The sequence below is a fragment of the Lepisosteus oculatus genome, chromosome 3 (genome assembly GCF_040954835.1).
Source record: "Lepisosteus oculatus isolate fLepOcu1 chromosome 3, fLepOcu1.hap2, whole genome shotgun sequence".
Taxonomy (NCBI): Eukaryota; Metazoa; Chordata; class Actinopteri; order Semionotiformes; family Lepisosteidae; genus Lepisosteus; species Lepisosteus oculatus.
The window spans coordinates 26,125,735-26,145,432 of record NC_090698.1 but is presented as its reverse complement, the minus strand read 5'-3'; the positions used below and the strand labels follow the sequence as shown (position 1 = coordinate 26,145,432).

General features: G+C 38.1%; 1 protein-coding gene across 3 annotated transcripts in view; it reads left to right on the top strand.

The window, feature by feature from the left end:
- The window catches only part of tln1 (talin 1), a 131,433-nt gene that overhangs the window by 4,496 nt on the left and 107,239 nt on the right, over window positions 1-19,698 (top strand). The gene's annotated exons all lie outside the window — the stretch shown is intronic.

Sequence of the window (19,698 nt, the reverse complement as noted above, 5' to 3'; positions counted from 1 at the left end):
CGTTGCTCCTGTGAGTGTAAATGTTAGTTTTTCTAGTTTGCCATGGATTGAACAAAAACAAGGCACGAGAGTCCAAAATTTGCCAAAATGGTTATTTCTGTATTTCTCCATGTTTCATGCTGAGGAATTTCACTTACAATTGACCCAGTCTTATGTTAAAAATGTTTTAATGTTTTCAGTTCCTACATTTGTTTGCAGCGTTAATAATAATAAAGTTGTTAACCGTCTGAATATATTACTTACTTTAGGACTTAAGGTACTCTTGAAGCCTGAAAATAACACTTAATACTCCTTTCAGACTCGTATATGTGACAGAACCTGTGTCACAGTGTAATGTGTAACACTTTTTGATTAAAAGTTTTCTTCCAAATGCCTTATTTTATTCTGCAGACAAACTAATGAGTCATGAAGTTGTTCCTTTTGTCAGAAGATGGTGTTCAGGACTGCAGACTGATGAAAATTCTAATCAACAAGGTGTTGTTAGGAATTTAACATTTCAGTAGGTCAAACCCATTTTAGGTCATTTTAGGTCAAACCTGTCAGCATCAAACATTTTAAAAAAGAAACTCAGGCGTAACAATGCTGAGAGAGAGATGTAAAGGCAAAGTGATTAATAAACCACCAGTAACAATGCACATACTCATTCCTCATGTACTGTAGGTCAACTTCTGTACAACTCATAGTAGATTTTGAGGTATTGCCGTGCATTGCAGATGGTCTGTTAGTAGAGTGTTTGCAAGGTCCTTCTTGAATGAACAAGTGTAGAGTTGTAATTGTTAAATTAGACCGTTTAAATCTTGGCTTCACAATCTCTGCCACCACGTGTTGTGACCCAAACTGAAACTTTGCATTAGATCACCTTGAAAGCTGTGAGCAAAGAGCAGCATGGTTGTATGATTGTCAGAAAAATTATACACTCTGGCTCTGCTTAAGCTCGAAGTGTGAGGTGGGAGGGAGAAGGACATCTAATTTAAGGCAAAGGGGTTTGCCCACGTTCTGCACACATTCTGTTTTGAATCTGCCAGTCAAGTGGCCGTTTATCATTGAAATGTAGTCAATGCAACTTCATATATTGATTTAAATTTTAGGAACTGCTCTAAAATATAAGTTTTTAAACCACAGCGGGATAGGATGTAATTTGCACCTAAAAACTTTATACTTGTTTTGTTACGGCTGTGGGAGGATTTAAAGACTTTTTCCCTTTACGTGGGAGGCCTCTCCTTAGGTAAAGGCACCAGCCCGAGTGCGGGTTCAGTTCTGTGATTCCGGATTCAAGACTGGGTTATGTCACTCGCCGACAGTGGCAAGTATAATCTGGGTCTCTCTCAGTTGGCTCTGAAGCTCTGGTGTGGGGTTGTGTAGCCTGCAGTGTGTTGAAGAGGTGAATGGCACAGAGGTGTGTGGGTCAGTGGAATCGGCCTACGTGTGTGTGTGAGGTTGTCAGATTCCTCTCTGCAAGCCAAGACAGGAGGTTTAGAAGCAGATTTGCTATTTTACATTGGGTGAGTACAACGAAAATGTTATGCTGTGCTTCTCTTCAGTTTGATGGTCATAAGTTAATGGAAATACATTTAAAATGCAGGACCGAAAAAACACAGTGAGTGAACCCCTCTATAGTACTTAGGCCTGTACCCCAAATGTCCTGGTATTAGAATGTGTTGCATCTGCAACTGACACAAGTGACAAAGCAAATCTCTTCACGTCTCTGGGTTATTATTTTTAAATGAGCTTCAACTTTAGGTGCTGGCAAAAGAACTATCACACATTTTGAAAATTGGCTTTCTGTAGCAGGGCCTGATAACAATGCGCTGCAGGCATCTTTATCATACAAGTACTTATAAACGTGTGAAACCTCAAGTCATCACCTTACAGACAGATTGCCTGCAGTCCCCCGCGTGCTAAAAGCACTTCTTTGTGATTAGGAATCATGGCCGAAGGTTAAACGGTTTACCAAGTCTGCTGTTTTGTTACTCATCGTCAGCGGTAGGAAGTAAAAATTAAGTTAAAAATAATAAAAAAAAATCTCTAAGAAGAAATAAACATGTGTCGGCCTACACTTTCAATATTGAGACTTATTTTAAAAAATCTAAAGATTTAAAATGTAAATTCTGAAAATGTACAGAAGAAGCCTGTAACAAAGCAGAAAACATTTTTAAAAAGTAAATTAACCCACTCGCCAATCAAATACTGCAAGCTCACTTCAGTTACTTCATATCAAGTAAGTTACCTCTGCATTATAAATGTATGGCAAAGTAAACACCTGCTGTCAAGCACTGGGTTTAGAGTTAGCAATTCTTAGATGGGTTGGCGAATTGGTTCAGGTTTTAATTACACACAAAAATAAAATAAGGTGATTTTAGTCATTTTAATGCTATTTCCATTTAAAATATGTCCGTTCTGAAAATAAAAACCAGGAGTAATCAAGACTTTCTGGTGTAGATTTGCATTGAGACAAACCCAAGAGAATGTGCACACCAAAGTATATTCACAGATGTACTTGTAATGACCACAGTAATTTAATGATCCACTCCACACTGAAGAAGCTAATTGTATCTGATGATATCAGTAACTCTACCCTTATAAATGTAATGCAGTTTTGTGTATGATGAACATTTTTGTGGTGTGTTATTATTAAGCTTTGTGCATAGATTGGAGGTGCAGTGATTACTATCACAACAGGATTTTGCTCTTACTGTGCTTGAAATGTTTGCACCACTGTTCCATTCCACTTTTTTTCTCCTCACAAATTCTTACACTTTATATGCAGGATTACTTTCAGAATTCAACAGATGAATATATAGAAAAAAAACACACTTAAAACACTTTTTAGCATTGTGTTTGTATTACATACCATATTTTGCATTTTGGGAGGTTTATGTAAAGCCTTTAACCTTAATATTTTATGGGGTGGGGGGTTAGGACTAAATCTTATAACCTGGATTGGTTTTGCACGGTTTGCCCTGTTTTTTCATTATTTTTTCAGTTTTAGTTTTCTACCCATTTTTTTGTTTTATTCCACTCCAGTTTGGAAATGCCATTTTTTTCCTGTACATCCTGACACGTGCCATTGAGAGAATGAGGACGGTCAGACATGCTCCACAGCCCCATCCACTTCTGAACTGTTGCTCACCATGATGCGATGCAGGAGTTGTTGACAACTGGTGAAACAGAGCTCCTGTCACTGTATGCAGTGCATCTGTGTGTAAGATACCAGGGCACCCTGGCCAGCTGATCCCAGAAGTGCCGGAGGTTGTGCCCAGCCAGTTGTCCTGCTGCTCTCGGAATTCCAGTTGACTGGTAGTGTTGACCAAGTCGAGATGACTGGACTGCAGAGCTTACCGTGCACTGAGAGAGGGCTTCACTGATTGAACCACTCAGGAGCCCTCCTGATTCAGTTTTTAAATAGAAGGTTTGTGATTCAAAAGTTATGTTTTAAATTTGCTTATTCTGAAACCAACCAAAGAGTAAAGACCCCATTCTATATCCCTCACTTTAAAAAAAATGTAATTGGTATACCTACGCTTCCTGAGCAATATTAGAGATAATTTCTGAAGCTACCACAATGTGGCTACATTCAATTTACACTGCTAGACATTCTGATGTGAAGTTCGTGCTTTAATTAGATGTATAGCACTTCTCTTTCATTTATTTATAGATACATACTTGTGTAGTAGATACCTGTACACCGGGGAATGCAGCTTGCATATCTGCAGTTAGTGTTGAAAACAGTTCACAATACTATTTTGTTAGAATATGTATTCCAGGTGTGTATCAGGTCAGTGATAGTGAAGGTTTTGTTTTTGAAATCAACATAAGTGCTTTTAACCCAGATGATTGCATTGCCCAAATCCAGATGGATTGCACCCTTGTGCCTGTAATTGCAGGCTCAAATGTTTCAGATGTTGGCAGCGAAGGAGGCTCGGTCTGCTTTAGCTATGTGCGTTGGAGGGTGTGATATGTCTTCAGTTTTCAAATTACAGAGATGTCACTGCAGCTTAGGCATATGCTCTTTTACTTTGTTGTATTAATTCTCTGGGGGGGTGAAAAACAGTTTTGGCTCAATTAGTCTTCATTTGTGTATAATAATGCATTTTGTTCAGAAATACTTAAACATCCTTCCCATCCAGAACAAACTCTGTGTGAGCTGGCAGAAAAAAAGTTATTTACAAAAGCACAAGGGGAAATATTTACTGTATGTATTTGCTAAAGAATGGAATGAGGTTGAGTTTTCCTTACCACTTAAAATCTAACCATTTTAATAGAGTACAACTGCATATTTTCCTCTATTTGTGATGTGGGGGCATTTACTTTATTTGTATAGATTTGTTGAACCTTAAAATCTTTTTTCTTCCTTGAGTACTAACTGTAACCAGGATATATTAAGCTGATTTTGCCATTCAAACCAATATTTTTTAATCAGCAATTCAATATGTTCTTCCTGCGGATATGGATTATTGATTAACAATTGGTGTTTAGTTAGTCTAAATTTTATTGCACAAAGAAATCAACACATTTACAGAATTTCAGAAGTACACATGACAGATTATCAAAGAACCAGCTTTTGGATGAAGTTTGCAGTTGAGCTGTTGAGTAGGTGGAGCTAATACTGTCCAAACATAGCCCTGCTCCTGTAGCCTGAAGCTGTTTAATGAAGTGAGTTTCTCAGTTGTATTTTTTTCACTTTAAATTAATCTGCATCATGACATGTTATGTCACAAGCCTCGTTAACTTCAAGGTGTTGCTTACCACATCAGCCATATGCTACCTATAATTTCAATTTGCTACTTTTTACAAAAATGGTGTTCCAATTTATTTTATTTCATAACATTTTTAGCAGTGTTTTATTACCTTATACAAGAGGTTTTTGAACTTAAACATTATGATCCTTAGGTCACAAATGGGGGGACACCATTCAATCCATTTACTTGTTTGATACTTTTTAGTTGTCTTAAGGCCCAAAATCCTACCATTTCATGAAAGGTACTAGGGTCTTGGCTTCATTAGCTAGTTGGGCTAATAACTTTTGCTGCTCTTTGCAACAACTTCAGATGTAACATCTTTTTGTGTCATAATGACGATTTTGGTTATTGATGTTTATTTTTATATTAGGTTTTCGTTTCTCATAAAGAGTGATGTTAATGAGTTTTTCCTGCTGAGTGCACGTGTTGTTCTTAATAAGAATCGGTTTGTAAAAAACCAATGCTAACTGTGTAATTCTGGTGTGACAGCTGGTACTGGTGCTTACCAGAAGTGCTGTGATGTCAGAACAGAATGTTTAATGGTTACTTTTCTCCTTGTAAAGCTGTTTGTAACTCTGAAGGACAATGCGTGTTAATATTTCTATTGTGGAAATGTACTAGAAGACATTAAAGAGGTAGCAGCAGATCTGTGAAAGTCTTTTCTTGGGAACAAGGTTGCCATTGATACTCACTGTAATGTATTGTACTAGGCTACCAGTGAATAAAGGTCTCTTTGTCCCCTGAGGACTTGGGTGCAGGAGGGAAATCTTGCTGATTACTGTGGAGTGAAGTGACTTATGCAGTTGCTCTTCACGTTGTAAAAAATACAGACCAGTTCTATCAGCTAGAAAAGAAGAGTTCAATTCCCCGTATTATTTAGCTTTGATTGCAAACACCTTTCCCTAAAATTCGGAGGTGCCCTTCCTCTTACTCTTCACTTCGCCGCAATTTTTTCCAGTTTTGTTTTTCTTTTAATTTTTTGCCATTAAGGTTTCTTTTGGTAGAAATTTTAAATGGGGAAATAAGAAAATTATTATGCTGTACTCTTCTCGATTATTAGTGTTGCAGATGAGAATCAAAGGTGCTCATATCTGAGCCAGTGCTTATATAGGGAAACCAGGAACTACTGTCTAGGGTAAAGGCCTACCATCTGTTGTCACTTGTTTTTGTTATTCTCCTATCTTAATTATATTGTGCATTGTGTTGATTCTTTTCTGCTTACAGTCAAGAAGAAATTGAAAGAATGTCAAGAGTTTTGGTTTCATGTGATGATGGTACAAGAATAACAGACTGGTATAGTAGGTCACCAGTCTAAGGGCCACCCTGTTTTTTTTGCAGAGGCTTCCTGTTGGTCTAATTCAGGAGTGGTGGGGGGCAGTTAAGGTTCTACTTTTCTGCTACAAGTGCGTGTTTTTGAGTGGCACAGTGGTTAATACTGCATTCAATTCTGGACCTGGGGTCCTATCTTTATGAAGTTTCTGGGAAAATTGGCCCTAGTGTGAGTGTGTACCCGTCTGTGTTAGCAACTGTGAAGTAGTTAGAAAACAGATGGATGGAAGTTTCTTTCCAGAACTGCTGTGTGTATTTTGTCAAATGGCTACTCAATGTGTGGCCTTTCTAGTGTACTCCATTGCAAAACTTTGATACAACCAACTCCTTAATTGCTATTTTGCTATGTTCATCCTACAAATGATAAATTAAGTAATAAAGGAGCTGATAACAGCAAACCTGGGTAATGTAGTGTACTGGAGGTTGAATTTGTTACGAGTCGAGACTGTTTTTACATCTCTGAATTCAGTCTTTGATACCATGACTAATGCTTTTGTTTAGAACTGGAATGTATGCAGGCTAAATTTGAACAACTATGCTGTCTTTCAAAGAGAAAAAATAAGTGCTGCCATAGGGGAGATACAGGAGTCTCATTTTAAAAAACAGGATATCTGTAATTTTGCTAATAAACGTTAGTCCTACTATGTTCCAGCGTCCTCTTTTGCAGATAACAAAACCACAATTTTAATTGTTACATGCCTGACATCCTTAAATATCTTCAACAAAGCACAGAAACCTTGTTCTAAAGCGACCCTCCTATATTAAAATAAGACGGCTAAATACAGTAATATAACACACAGTGCCAGAAATAGTCAATTCATCAATGTAAATCTAATATTGAATATTGTGCAGAGGATATAACTGAATATACAGTATTATAAAATCTCACCAATTTTGTTCTTGTTGAATTGCTGCTATGCTTCATACTATATTATGATGGTGTTCCATGATTTCAGGTATCTTCAGTGTGTTTTCAGTTTTCTTTTTGGTCCCACCCTTAAGTGTGTTTTTTGTGGTATAACAACTTACAATGACATTGATAGAAAAATGAATATCATAAATTTCACATAAAAGCAGGCCTAGTTTCTGAAAGAAACACACACAGTTTGTGCCATTACAGATGCCTTACAACCAGTTTTAATTTAAGTTTGTAATTGTAGTTGATTTTGCATATGTTTCTTAGTATTCTCACAGGACCTCATTGTAAATGACATGATGTATCTCAAGGGGCTTTATACTGTCAATAAACTTTGTAAAAATATTGTCACTTTGTTTCTGGAGTGACATGACACTTGTTACTCATCTTCAACTTTCTGTAAATATCCAAGTTATATAAAAAGGCTGCAGCTTCACATCTTCTAAATGAAAAGTGGAATTAGAATTAGAACTGAGGATGCACAGGTCACGCAGCACTCTTCACGTTGAATCAAGGTGGACTACTGCTTGAGCCCAGGGCCCCAGAAAGCATCACTGAAGTTGTAAAGTGCAAAGCTAGGAAATACTGTAAATGAAATACACAGGGCCTCAGGCATGTCTGAGAAATTTAAATGTTAAATAGATGTTGCTTGCCAGGATAGTTCCCAGCGAGCAATTGGAAGAAGCAGGTAGAAATTGGATGGATGCATGGTTAAATAAATGTTATGAGATATATAGTCAGTGTATCTTTTGTTGAGATTCTTGTATTTGCGCCTTTGACATTCCACCTAACCCATCCTCATGTGCAGATAAACAAGTTTGTCCATTAAATCATTAAATCAAGAATTTAGTTGGCTTCCTGTCCTCTGGCGGGGAAGAGCATAGTGTAATGACAACACTTGGGACTCATGACTGTCGTTGTACTCTGAGTGAGATACTATATCCCAGTTGCTCCAGTCCACCTGGCTATAAAATTAGGGACCAGCTTGGCTGGGGGATAATCCCTGCAATAGACCAGCGTCCTGTCTGGGGAAGGGGGAGTCACATACTTTCTAGCCCAGTTAACACTAAGGGAACCAGCATGAGTTCAGTCCAATGAGCCACAATCCATCTGGTATAGACCTTACCTGTCCTTTGGAAAAAAAATAGCAATTAGAACTAAACACCTACAGTACACTTTTTAATAATTTGACACAGAGTAAAAGAATTTTAGGAGTCATACAGCAGAGACAGGAAATAAAAACATTGAATGGACAAATTTACAGCAAGACTTTCAGCAACATGCTTCATTCTCTGCTATCTGTAATGACAGAAGCCATCTAACTTTGTCCTCGGTTAACCGTTTCCTGTTTGTCACCAAAATGGAAGTTGAAGTGTAACCTATGGCAAGTTACAGATACCAATAGACTGCAGACTCATAAGAACACTGAGTCTAAGACTGGCGTTCTCTAAACTGACTTGTAAGTGCAATGAGAAGAAATAAGACTTCTCTGGAACCTGACAGCATGTGTGATTTCCATTTAAAATGCCACCACTGCCAGGAGATTTCACCTTTCTCATGATCTGAACTCTTTCTTTAGGTTAGATCATCTTCAGGAGAAAGACAAAATCAGTGAAGGTGCTGGAGACACCATTCACTTACACCGATCATATCAGATGACCAACTTGTGTACTTAAGAAAATAACTGAGGGTTATCTGCGTGGCATCGAAAAGCAGTATCTCCTGTGCCAATCTTATAGCTAGTAAGTGTCAGACACATCTACCATAAAACTAAATAGCCTGCCTAGATCTAAGAAATTCGGTACAATGTCTAAGCCATAAATCCTTTTCTAACAAATGTGATTTCCAAAGTTCTATTAAACCCAGTTTGGTTGGCAAAGTAGTTAGCATTGTTGTCTCCCTGCGCTGGGGTCGGGGGTTCTATTCTAGACCTGGAATGCTATGTGCCTGGAGTTTGTATGATCTCCCTCTTTTGACATGGATTTCCTCCTGGTGCTCCGATTTCCTCCCACAGTCCTGAGACATACTGGTAGGTTAAAATTGGCCCTAGGTATGAGTGTGTGCCCTGCGATGGAATGGTGCCCAGCCCAGGGTGTATCCTGCCTTGTGCCCTTTGCTTGCTGAGATTCTCGTGAGAAAGGCTTGAAGTACAGACTCAGAATTAGTTTAGTTTCGTGTTAGCTCTATGATTATTTTAATATTTTTTCAAACTTTAGGCAAAAGCTCTTAATCCGTTAGAATGGTCAGAATAGAGCTTACTGTTTAATTTGGTTAAGAATCATCCTTAGAAGGTAATGTTTTTTTGTCTACCTTGAAACATGAAAATTGGTTAAAAAAAAATGTGGTCGCAAAACAAATGGACATCCGCAGCAGCTCGTTCCTCGTCACCAGCGGATAAGTACGCCGGAACTCCATGACCACACAACTTGGACGCAGCAGGCTTTCACTGAGACTGCCGCTCCGCACTTCCTTTGTGGAAACAGCCCGCTGCCTGAGGTGACTGATTAGCGGTTTCGTCCTTTCACAGGAAGACATTCTTGGACATCTCAAGCCTGGGAAGGAAGGCTAAAAAAATCCCTCTGTGTACAAATGTGCATGAGTCCCAGGTATAAGTCTGATCCCATTTGAGTTGGTCATTAGCTTTGTCTCCTTTCATTAAATGTGACAGGAGTGGTTGTTCAATGCTGCTTCATTAGACATTGAAACTTTGCTTTTGTAAATGCATCTTCTTCATTTTATCAGTTGAAGAAGTATTCCACACTTAAGGTGACCGTACAAGTATTCAAACATATTGTAGGTGAATGTCCGCATTTGCTTGTTTCAATCATCTATTAATATGATAATGACGCTATTTAGTTTATGATAAGTAGAAGTCTTGGGTATATAATTTAATTTGCAAAGGAACAAGTAATAGGTTTATTCCATGCTGAAAAAAAGAGGAAAGAAACACAACGTTTCGGTCGTGGAGCCTTCTTGAAGCAAGGGTGTAATGCGTAATTCATTCATTGATTCCTTTCATCTTAAGGGAAATCCATCCTGTTCTGGTTTTCATGTAAAACATGAGAGCATAAAATTCAGAGGATGCAATTTCCTAATAACCTTTTCAAAGCTTTTCACAAAAAGACGCTTTATATTTGTTTTGCAGTAATAGCACTCACTACCAACAGATTTAAAAAAATCAGATAGGCCAACACTTGTCTACAACTATTATTTGTGTTTCTGATATCAAGAGAGGTGTTTTCTTCAGGTTTATTACCATGCCAGAATATTAAGAGGATATTAATAACTTATCTGAACCAGAACCCATTCATTCTCATTACCCCTGAAGGTACAGATGAAATCTTATATGGTATAGGAAAAGCTAGAGGTTGCACAGAGAAGAGTGAGACCATATTTATGCCTAGAGTGTGCCCTGCTGCAATTTTATTCCTGTTTAGGACATTTGGACGGGTGTTGGATTTCCAGTTGCAGGATGTTCGGTCTCTGCCAGTGTTTGCCTGGAGTCCATATTTGGGCAAAGTAACGTGTCTTGTTATTCCTTGAGCTGAAGAAATCATACAGTGATGGATTTTTTAAAGTCTGTAATAGACATACAATGTAAAAGCCTTCACATTCCAGTCAGCCTAGTGTATTTCAGATGACAAGAACCCTACTCACTGCATGACAATGCAATTAAAATCCTCATGTCCTCATTTCACAAACATTGAAATGTTTTATTGGTACTTTCACCAAAGCAGATGCAGTACTGCTTTAAAAACTGGCTCTTGGCACAGACTGCTTTAGCAGGTCTCGAATATTTTTCTTGCCCTCGCAACAACTGCGAACTTTCATGTTGATATAAAAGCTTAAGCGGCTTATACAAGCTGAACAAAGGAACAAGGACCTGTGGACATGTGTGACTTTGACTGAAAATAGAAACTACTTTAAAGAGAGCGTTGTGCATGTCTGGAGCAAAGGTGATAAAATTTAACATTGTTGGATCTTTTGCCCATGCAAAATCATAGTTTTAATAGTGTATTATCCTGAGAATAAGGGAAGGGAAGGAGAATAACTTCAATAAGAAGCATGTTTGGTGCATTTTAAGCAAGTAAAAGTATCAATTTGAGGCGTGGGGCTGCTTTTTAATGCGCTTGAGCACAAGGGAAAGCTTTATTTTTCCAAGAAGAAGGTATCAAGTGAATGTAAGACAGTTCTCCGTGTGTATCAGTGACTGAATTATTCCAAATCTGTCACTGATGTTAATTTAATGATCAATTTATTTGTTTTCTGCTCTCAATAGGCTACGGAAATGTGCTGAGGTTTTGCTTCGCAGTATGGGCCAATCAAGTCCTGTCTTAACCATTGGATGTTATCCATGTTTTCCTGTGCCCTCCTTGACTCTAATGCAGCAACTCCCGACATAAATACAACTGTGTCACTTTGAAATTCTACCAAGGCTGCCAGCAAGTCCCACAAGTTACATCATTCGGGCTCCTGTTTATGCACTGTGACGTGATTGCTAATCTACCGAAGCAGGAAATAGGCATTTCGAGTAAGGAACCTGCAAGGCTTTCATTTTCCAGATGTTTGCATATGGGGGCGGAAGGAACTGACTCTCCATTTGTGGTACGGCTAGTTTGGATGTACGTAAATTCCTCGTTTTGTGTTTAAAATCTAGTCTGCTTCTTTGGGTCTGCAGGAGCAGATTTTCTTTTAGATTTATAGAGGAAGGAGTTCATTACTCATTTGACCCTTCTTTTACAGTGGTCCTTAGGTGAAGACCTGAGGGATCACCTAGTTAAGTCCTTTTCTGAAGCAAAATCAGGTTATGACCCAGTCAGAGTCACAGAAGAGCATCCTAAAAATCAGTATCCTGAAGTGCTTAGATAAAATGCACCTGATGATATTGATGGCATACTGTTTGTGGTCAGTGATCTTGCCAACCAAGTAAAGCATTTAATATACTAGTTGTGCTCTTGTTTTATGCAGAGGAACATTACAGATCTTTCAATGGTGACAGATTCAGTTTTTGATCTGAACACTACATTTTTCATCCATCCAAGAGTTTGTGTTAAGAAGCTGTGGTGGGCCCTCCTGTACTGTGTGTTGAGCATTTCTCCCTACTCCTGGAACAGCACCATCTCAGCAGATGTACTTCCCTTCTGTGGATTGAGTCTCAGCACAGCAGGGTGCTAATATGCTTAATCTCCTTTGGACCTTGTGCCATCAAATCCATGTTCTGCTAATAGGCTGGAGCTGTGAAGCGAGGCTACTGGTGCAGCAGGCATCTCACTAACGCAGGCCTTTTACGAGAGTTTGTCCGTTCTCAGTCTCCTACTGCCAATCGGAGGAGGTTAGGGAATCTGTGGTGGAGTGGCGTGCTGTTCGTGGGGCAGGATTTGGGTAATTATTTTGTCTCTTTTTCTTGTGGAAGATACAGGGCAGACAAGGACATGGTAAAAGCTTCGGTTGCCTGCATGGTTATCAATCTGCTAAGAGATTAGCATCAGTGACACCCGTGTGCAAACTAAAACACTTTTTTTTATTTTTATTTTTTTATTCTTAAGGCATTGTTAAATACCCATTTCGTGTTTTTGTCACTTAGTATTGAATTAAAGTGTCACGTGGAAAATAAATCTGTTAATAAATCTTGATTTAGCTGTTTCAGGTTTGCCAGTATCTTTGTGCGCTGACATACTGTAGCTCAGCAGCTGTGCAGCATGGTGTCACTGAGCGCAGCGTGAACTCTTGTCGTACAGGCCCTAAATCTTCCCACATTTCCACAAGGCATTCTGACACCACTTGTTAAAACGGAAGTCTGAACATGAATTGTTGTGCCTCTCACAGTTTGTGAGGATATAGCTGCCTGGGTGTACATTTAGCCAGTTTTCTGCTAGACACCACATTTAAATGTATGTGTTATTGTTTTATTAATACCATTGAATCCTGTGGCTGCAGGGATAAGTGGGGATAAATACGTATGGATAATTGGAGCAGGAGCATTTTGAGACATAGCTATTTCTTTTCTCATTTGTGTTGTACAAAATGTGTCCATTTTTTAGTTTAATAAAAGTATTAAATTCTTGCAAAAGCAGATGAATTTCTTGCTTACAATGTCCCCCTTGACTTTTGAAATGCAGTCCTTTCTCCTGCTGTGGCTAGTGTTTTTAAATGAACCCTGTGTTTTGGATAGTTGGATGTCTTTAAGTTCAATTTGAAAGAACGGGATTGTGGCTTCGACTTTCATGTACTGTAGGAAGGTCTGCCCTTTCAAATGTGCCTGAATCCACTATCAGACTCTTGGGATTCTGTTTTACAAGGCTATTTTACTCTTTTACTCATTGCAAAAAAAAAAAGGTTTTCTGACATTATTGGGTTCAAATAATGTCGCCTGCAATGTGATTGAGATTCTTTTTTACAAACTTGAGTATTTAACAAATAGTGTTCAGAGCCAGGATCTGAGGCTTTTCATGCTGCTATAAAGCTAAATACATGCTGCTATGGTACGTAATTTCAAAGAGATTCTGCTGCACCAGAATGTGCTGTGAAAAGTTTGAAGGTAAAACCCGCACATGGGTGATAACAAGCACGGCACAGATACTTAAGTCTCACATCTGCACAGACGTCTGTGTATTTCTTCCTTTTGCTTAGTGCAGCTATGTATGTTTTGTGATCTGTGACCTCCCTCTGAAAATAAAGGTCATGTTCTTGCCCACCTCCTGAATAGTAGACTGTGGGATTGTGTTTCATTTGGGGGAAATAATCACCAACTTTCCCAGCAGCTCAGTAAAATACACAATCAAAATTTTGCAGATGGAAGTCAGAACTGACCAAGTACATAAAGGCAAAGCAGGGTGAGGCAGCTGATGAACGATGAGTGGTCAGAGTCCTTGCCTGTTCTGCTCCAGTGGCTTTGGGAACATTTGTTATTTGTTGTGCGGTAGATTAATGAGCTTCGGCTTTTCTTGATTCTTGGATGGAGCTTCGCATGTGACCTAGCAAAGCTGAAAACGATTTGTTTGACACGGTAGAGTCTGGCCACCACAGATCCACAAAGAATGAAAACATTTCACAGTTTAATTGGATTACTGTCGGAAGGGCTACCATTCACTTTCGGGTGAGAGGGAATCCCAGGAGTTTGGACTCCAGTAGCAAAAGCTGCTTAATTTCTGTAGAGTTTCAAAAATTATGGATTGATTTATACTTTAAGAGTGAATTGTGTCTTCTGATATTTTATAGTCTTACCTTCTGTACGTTAATGGGCATTGTTCCCATTCAGTGAATCAACTGCTGCTGCCTGCCTGTTTTATACACTGACTGACATAGAGATGTGCTATAGAGCAAGGATATGGTCACAGCATAGTTCAGTGTTATTTTAAACTGTCTTCTATAGGATTGTGCTAATTTCTAGTTGTTTTAATTTGCAGAAACTTGCTTTTCTAAGTCTTGGAGGAGATGCTTTGTTGTTGGTCTCATCTGTTATTATTCTAGGGAATAAGATTTGACTTTCCATAATGATGAGCAAATGTAGTTGGACGTTGGGTGTGTTTGGGCCTCTCCCTTATTTGTGGTTGTACCTTTTAGCAATGGTAATACTCAAATGAAATACTTAGCTTATTCCTAATTTTAAACAGTAATATATTTTAGAGAACTATGCGGTTTTGCCAGGTAATTGTGAATTATGATGAAGAGAATGGCTATTTTTTTCTGCCTCAGAATGAATCTATGCCCTCTAATAGATTAAATCATGATTTTAAACAATTTTAAAAAGTATCACACTATATTAAGTCCCGGAAAGGCAGAAAAAAGATGTAATTGTATGTCTTAACATCTCATTTTGACAGAAAAATAAATTCTTGCTGTTTGACTTGCCAGATTAACTTGTAGATTGCTCTTGTATTTTCCCACATGCCACTAGAACTTTTCAGGCACATTCAGTTCAAACATTCTCAAACTCCCTTGGGAATAAATAAAATTAATGTGTTGCTTTCCTTTAGCCAATGACTGGCGTAGAGCTCCCTCCCTCTAGTGGTTTAGATTCTGTGGAGAATCGTTGCGGAATTCTAAAGGAATGCTGCCTGGAATTCAGCCATAGAACCTCTAGGGTAGAGTAGTTATGATGTAAAACTTGACTCTGTGCTTTATGCATTCCTACAATAAATTTCAAGCACGTTTATTTAAGGTTGGGCCACAAACCATCTTTTAAGGCAGACACATTGGCCAAATCCAACTTTTCTCTGCTGAAACTGAAGAATCCCAAAGCTTATACTGGGAACTATTTGAAATGAGACGCTGTGGAAACTGCGCTGTTGCCATGCTACAAACCTTAATTGTTAGATTTCAAGTAAACATTAAGAAGGGGCTTGCAAGATGTGCATATTAACACTGTAAATGCCACTTTTAACTCGGTATATACAGTAATACAAGTAGTAAAACGGGAGAGGATATGCTTATTTTCCTTCCTTTTATTTTTTCGATGAAAAGTTTAGTGAATGTACAGTGTATGGATTTGGAAGATAGGTGTTTATAGCAAGAATTTAACTTAATGCTGATTGTATGTTTATGAAAGATCATATCCTAGGGCTGATATAATGTTTTAAATGGTCTTTGTTGCTTCAGCAAAGAATCCAAAAGTAATTGTGCGTATATGGTATGGTTTCATGTTTTCCTTATGGGGTGGTTTGCTAACATTATGACTGTCCCTTTTATTGACTTTGAGCTCTGCCCACCGGGTTTAGCATTAGAGTAAGCAAAGCTATATTGCAGAGCAAAACTAAAAAAAAACAGAGAGAATTCTATAGAATTCCTGTGAGCCATTTTTAAATTTCATATTTTGTTCTTTAGTGCCTGGTCTGGTACCTGGTCTGTCTGTGATCTATTTTCCTGTAATCAGTTAGTTTTGCCTTTCAGTTGAAGGGAAGCACACCTGTTGTTTTGTCAGGGAGCACTCCTTCTTTCAGTGATCAAACAATACTAAATCACTATGCAAATTATCTTGCTCTGATTAACCCTCTGGACGATTAAGAAGAACAGTTGAAGTAAAATATTCATTTAATGGATTTTTGTCTTTATACTTCAGTTGTATTACAGTAAAGATTAGCATATTTTTTTTCTTTTTCGGTGTGAATGCCTGTGCTTTAATTTGAAAAGCTGTGAAAGCTTAACAGGATGTTGGTTAGTTTTGCTAAAGCCATAGTGAAACAAACGTTTCCAGCCTTCTTTTGTGTGTATGGGGTTTTAATCTTCTCTTTACAAAATGCAGATATGATAATTCCTCTCAACCGTTTGCTGCAAATTACACTAGTTCTCAGTTATGATAGTGTTGTATTGAATTTTCTGACTTTGAAATTAAGCAGGACAAAATACTGTTGTTCCAACAATTGTTCAGTGGAACACTGGATTAAGGAGAGAGAAAAAGTTGAAATCAAATTTTTAATTTACATGACATTAACCTGGAAGAGAATCAGAGGCTGGAGTTTCATAGTGAGACGGTAAACATTCAGTATTGCCAAATTTCATGTTGTAAGCTTATGCACCAGTAAGGTGCATGCAGTTTTGTTTCCTAGAGCAATCCTAGGAACAGGAACAGGAAAATGACTTTGAAAACTTGATATTCGTGGTAAAGGCACCCATTTGAAATGGAGATTGATCCATATAGTCTAGAGACTGGTCTGAGCCTGAACTTTGTCCTGACCTTAACTTCATTTCACACTTTAAAGGAACTGAATCAGTATAGTCTTGAAGAGAGGAAGTTATGGTGGTATGGATACAATTAAAAATTCTGCTAGATGTTGACAAAGTTAACTCTGTGGATTACTTCCGGACGTATTGTGGAACAAAGGACCTGAATATTCAATGCAAAAAAAAGTTGATTTTATGATTGAAAGTGGGAGGCATTCCAGCTGTGCCTTGTGTTTCCTTCGAGCACCTACAGTTATGAGCCTGTGGTATGGCTACTGTGAAGTGCACCGGGGTACAGACTGGGCTGAATCTGTGGGTGTTCTCTGAGAAATGAAAGGTGTTAATCTAAAGCAAGGATATTGCCTTCTGTATCAGTAGGAAGGTTGTAGCAGTGAGATAGTTGTGAAAAAAAGAATTTTACAGCTTGATGACTTGGTGCTCTAATTTAACCAACAACAAAAAAATGCAGCACCTTGCTTCCAAGTTGTGCTCTTCCTGTAACATCACTGCTTATCAGACCACTGGAAGAACTATTTAAAGATTAAGGATAGAGGGAAAGTTTCAGCCCTTGATAGAAATTTCAGAAATAACCAATTAATGGAAGTATGGTGTATGACCAACTACTGCTTGACATGAATTTAACAAACATCTGCAATGCAAGAACTCTAAAAATGTACGCTGGAGTTTATCCTAGTGGTAACAATTTATGTAGAGGTATAGATAATTTAATCAAGTCTTTTTAGCAGAATTACAGCAGAGGCTAGTGTTACTTCTGAGAAACATCACAAACTGCCTTTTAAATGAAATGTCTCGATTTAGCTTAATTGCATACAGCAGAATGCCGTTTAAAATATTTTTCTGTTCAATTCAAATGTAGGAATTGTCAATCACTGCGTTCAATGTCAGCTCAAACCTCTGATAATGCTTGGAGACTAGAACAGAATGCTTCACATTAGTGTGCTAGATAAGATTAAAGTCATGGTATTTACTTGCAAGATTACACCGAAACAGATGTTCAAGGGCTATTGCCCAGATTCAGCTACAGCTAATACGCCACAACCCCAGAGATCCCCTCATTTGAAAAATGGAGAGAAACTGTGCTGACTTGAATGTTAGTAGGAATTTACAGTTTAATTTAAACTCGGTTTAACAACGTGCAATTAGGAAATGCTGTATACTTTTGACTTATTCTCACTGATCTTTTTAAGTTTCGTTTTGCCCCTAAGGGCAGAGATATATATATATACATATATTTGGTGTCACCTGAAAACCTTCTGTCAGGTTTAGAGTATAGATGTGAAGTTGCAGTGTTCAATCTAGTATCTTCAGGGTGACTGGATTAAAAATGTTCTCATATTGCAATGGGTATAGAAATGACAGACTAAAAGGACATCTGAGATGCAAAAATATAGCAGAAGTAATTTATTTGAGAAAAACAAAAGTTTTAGAGCAGCTGCTACTGTCTGTAACAGTTTGCCGTCGAACGAATAGTTGTCTTTCATGCACTGCGTTTCCCTGTGAAGCAGTTTTGAAGCTGAGCAAAGTGGCCTTGTAGTCCTACAGTATGTAATGCTATTCATAAACATCTTTGAAAAAGGAATGCAATGCAACACTGTTCTTGAGCTGGTTACATGAAGTTCCGTTTTCTGGCGGTAACTGATAAGCCCTTTTTTATACACAATGTTACGAGTTATCTAGAAGCTGTGGAACCGATCTTTGTAGCGACGGTTAAGATAGGCATGTGTGTTTTCCCTGTAGTCGAGCAGGAGGCAGGTCTAGATATACTCCAACAGAGGGAGAGATGTCGTCCCGGTGACCGCTGTCCTTCAAACTGAAACCCCGGGAAGTGATTCAGCAATAGGAAGAAGAAGCGTTCGCTTTTCCCTGAGGCTTTTCATCCTCTCCAACTGTTGTAATGTTCTGATAATTATTCTCATACGCTGTCCAAGTGGAAGGACTGCGGCTCTGAATGGTCCTGTGCGCGTCTTTGCGCGTCGGGAAAATAGAACGTACCGTACTTCGTAACTTTAATATGCAGCAGTTTATTTTTGTGATATTCTTATAATGTATATTTTGTTTTCAAATGAAATTTGCAGACTGCAATATTAAACTGTTCTTTCGGACATGAACTTTATGAACAGATTATTTTCAATTTCTAAGAATTAAAAAAAAAAAGAAAGGTAGTGTCATGTACATCGCTGATACAGATCCTAGAGGGTCACCGTTTCCTCTGGTTTTCATTCCAGTTCTGTTCACTCAGTGACTGGACCTGAATGAATTGTTCACTTAATTGGTCTGCATTATCACTACTTCGAGGTCTCTACTCATTGACCGTTATAGGTTCCCCATAAAATCTGGTGGACAGTTCTTCTGGACTTGTAGGGAATACCACTGATACAGACACAAGGCTTGACAATAAACTGTTGTAAAATATTCTAGAGCCCATTCTAAATGTTCAAAGAGAGAGAACTCTAGATCTAATAAGTCATACGTGATGAAATTAAAATAATTGTGTTTAAATCTTTGCACCACTTAGTAAAAATTGTTACTGTTGTTGTAGTTCTGAGAAGAAATTAATGGCCTGCAATTTTTGAAAAAGTTTTTTTCTCAAGCACATACTGTAGGTGCATTTGTCTCAAGTTCTCAAGTTTGCAAACCATCTTTTTTGTCAAAAATAAAGAAAAAAGCGTTTTTAGTGATAAGTTCTTTTTCTGTACTACTTGAACAATGCTCCGTGTGAGATTACACTCAAAGATCAGTTCATGAAGATCTTTGAAATGCTTTTAAAGAACTATGTTTAAAGTCAAACTTTCAACACTCACTTCTACACTTCAAAAGGTTTAGGGTACATCAGTTATATATATATGCATAAAAACACGGTTAAAGTAAAATAATTCACAGTACACAGGGAATTCAAGATATTTTTATATTTTTTTCCTGCTGTGCTCTCCCTAGTAAATTGTTAGCTCTGTTGACTTGCTTGCTGAAACCTTTGGGACCAAATGTAAAATAAGTGACTCCTGCATCTTTCACATTACACTCTTTTTTAATTTG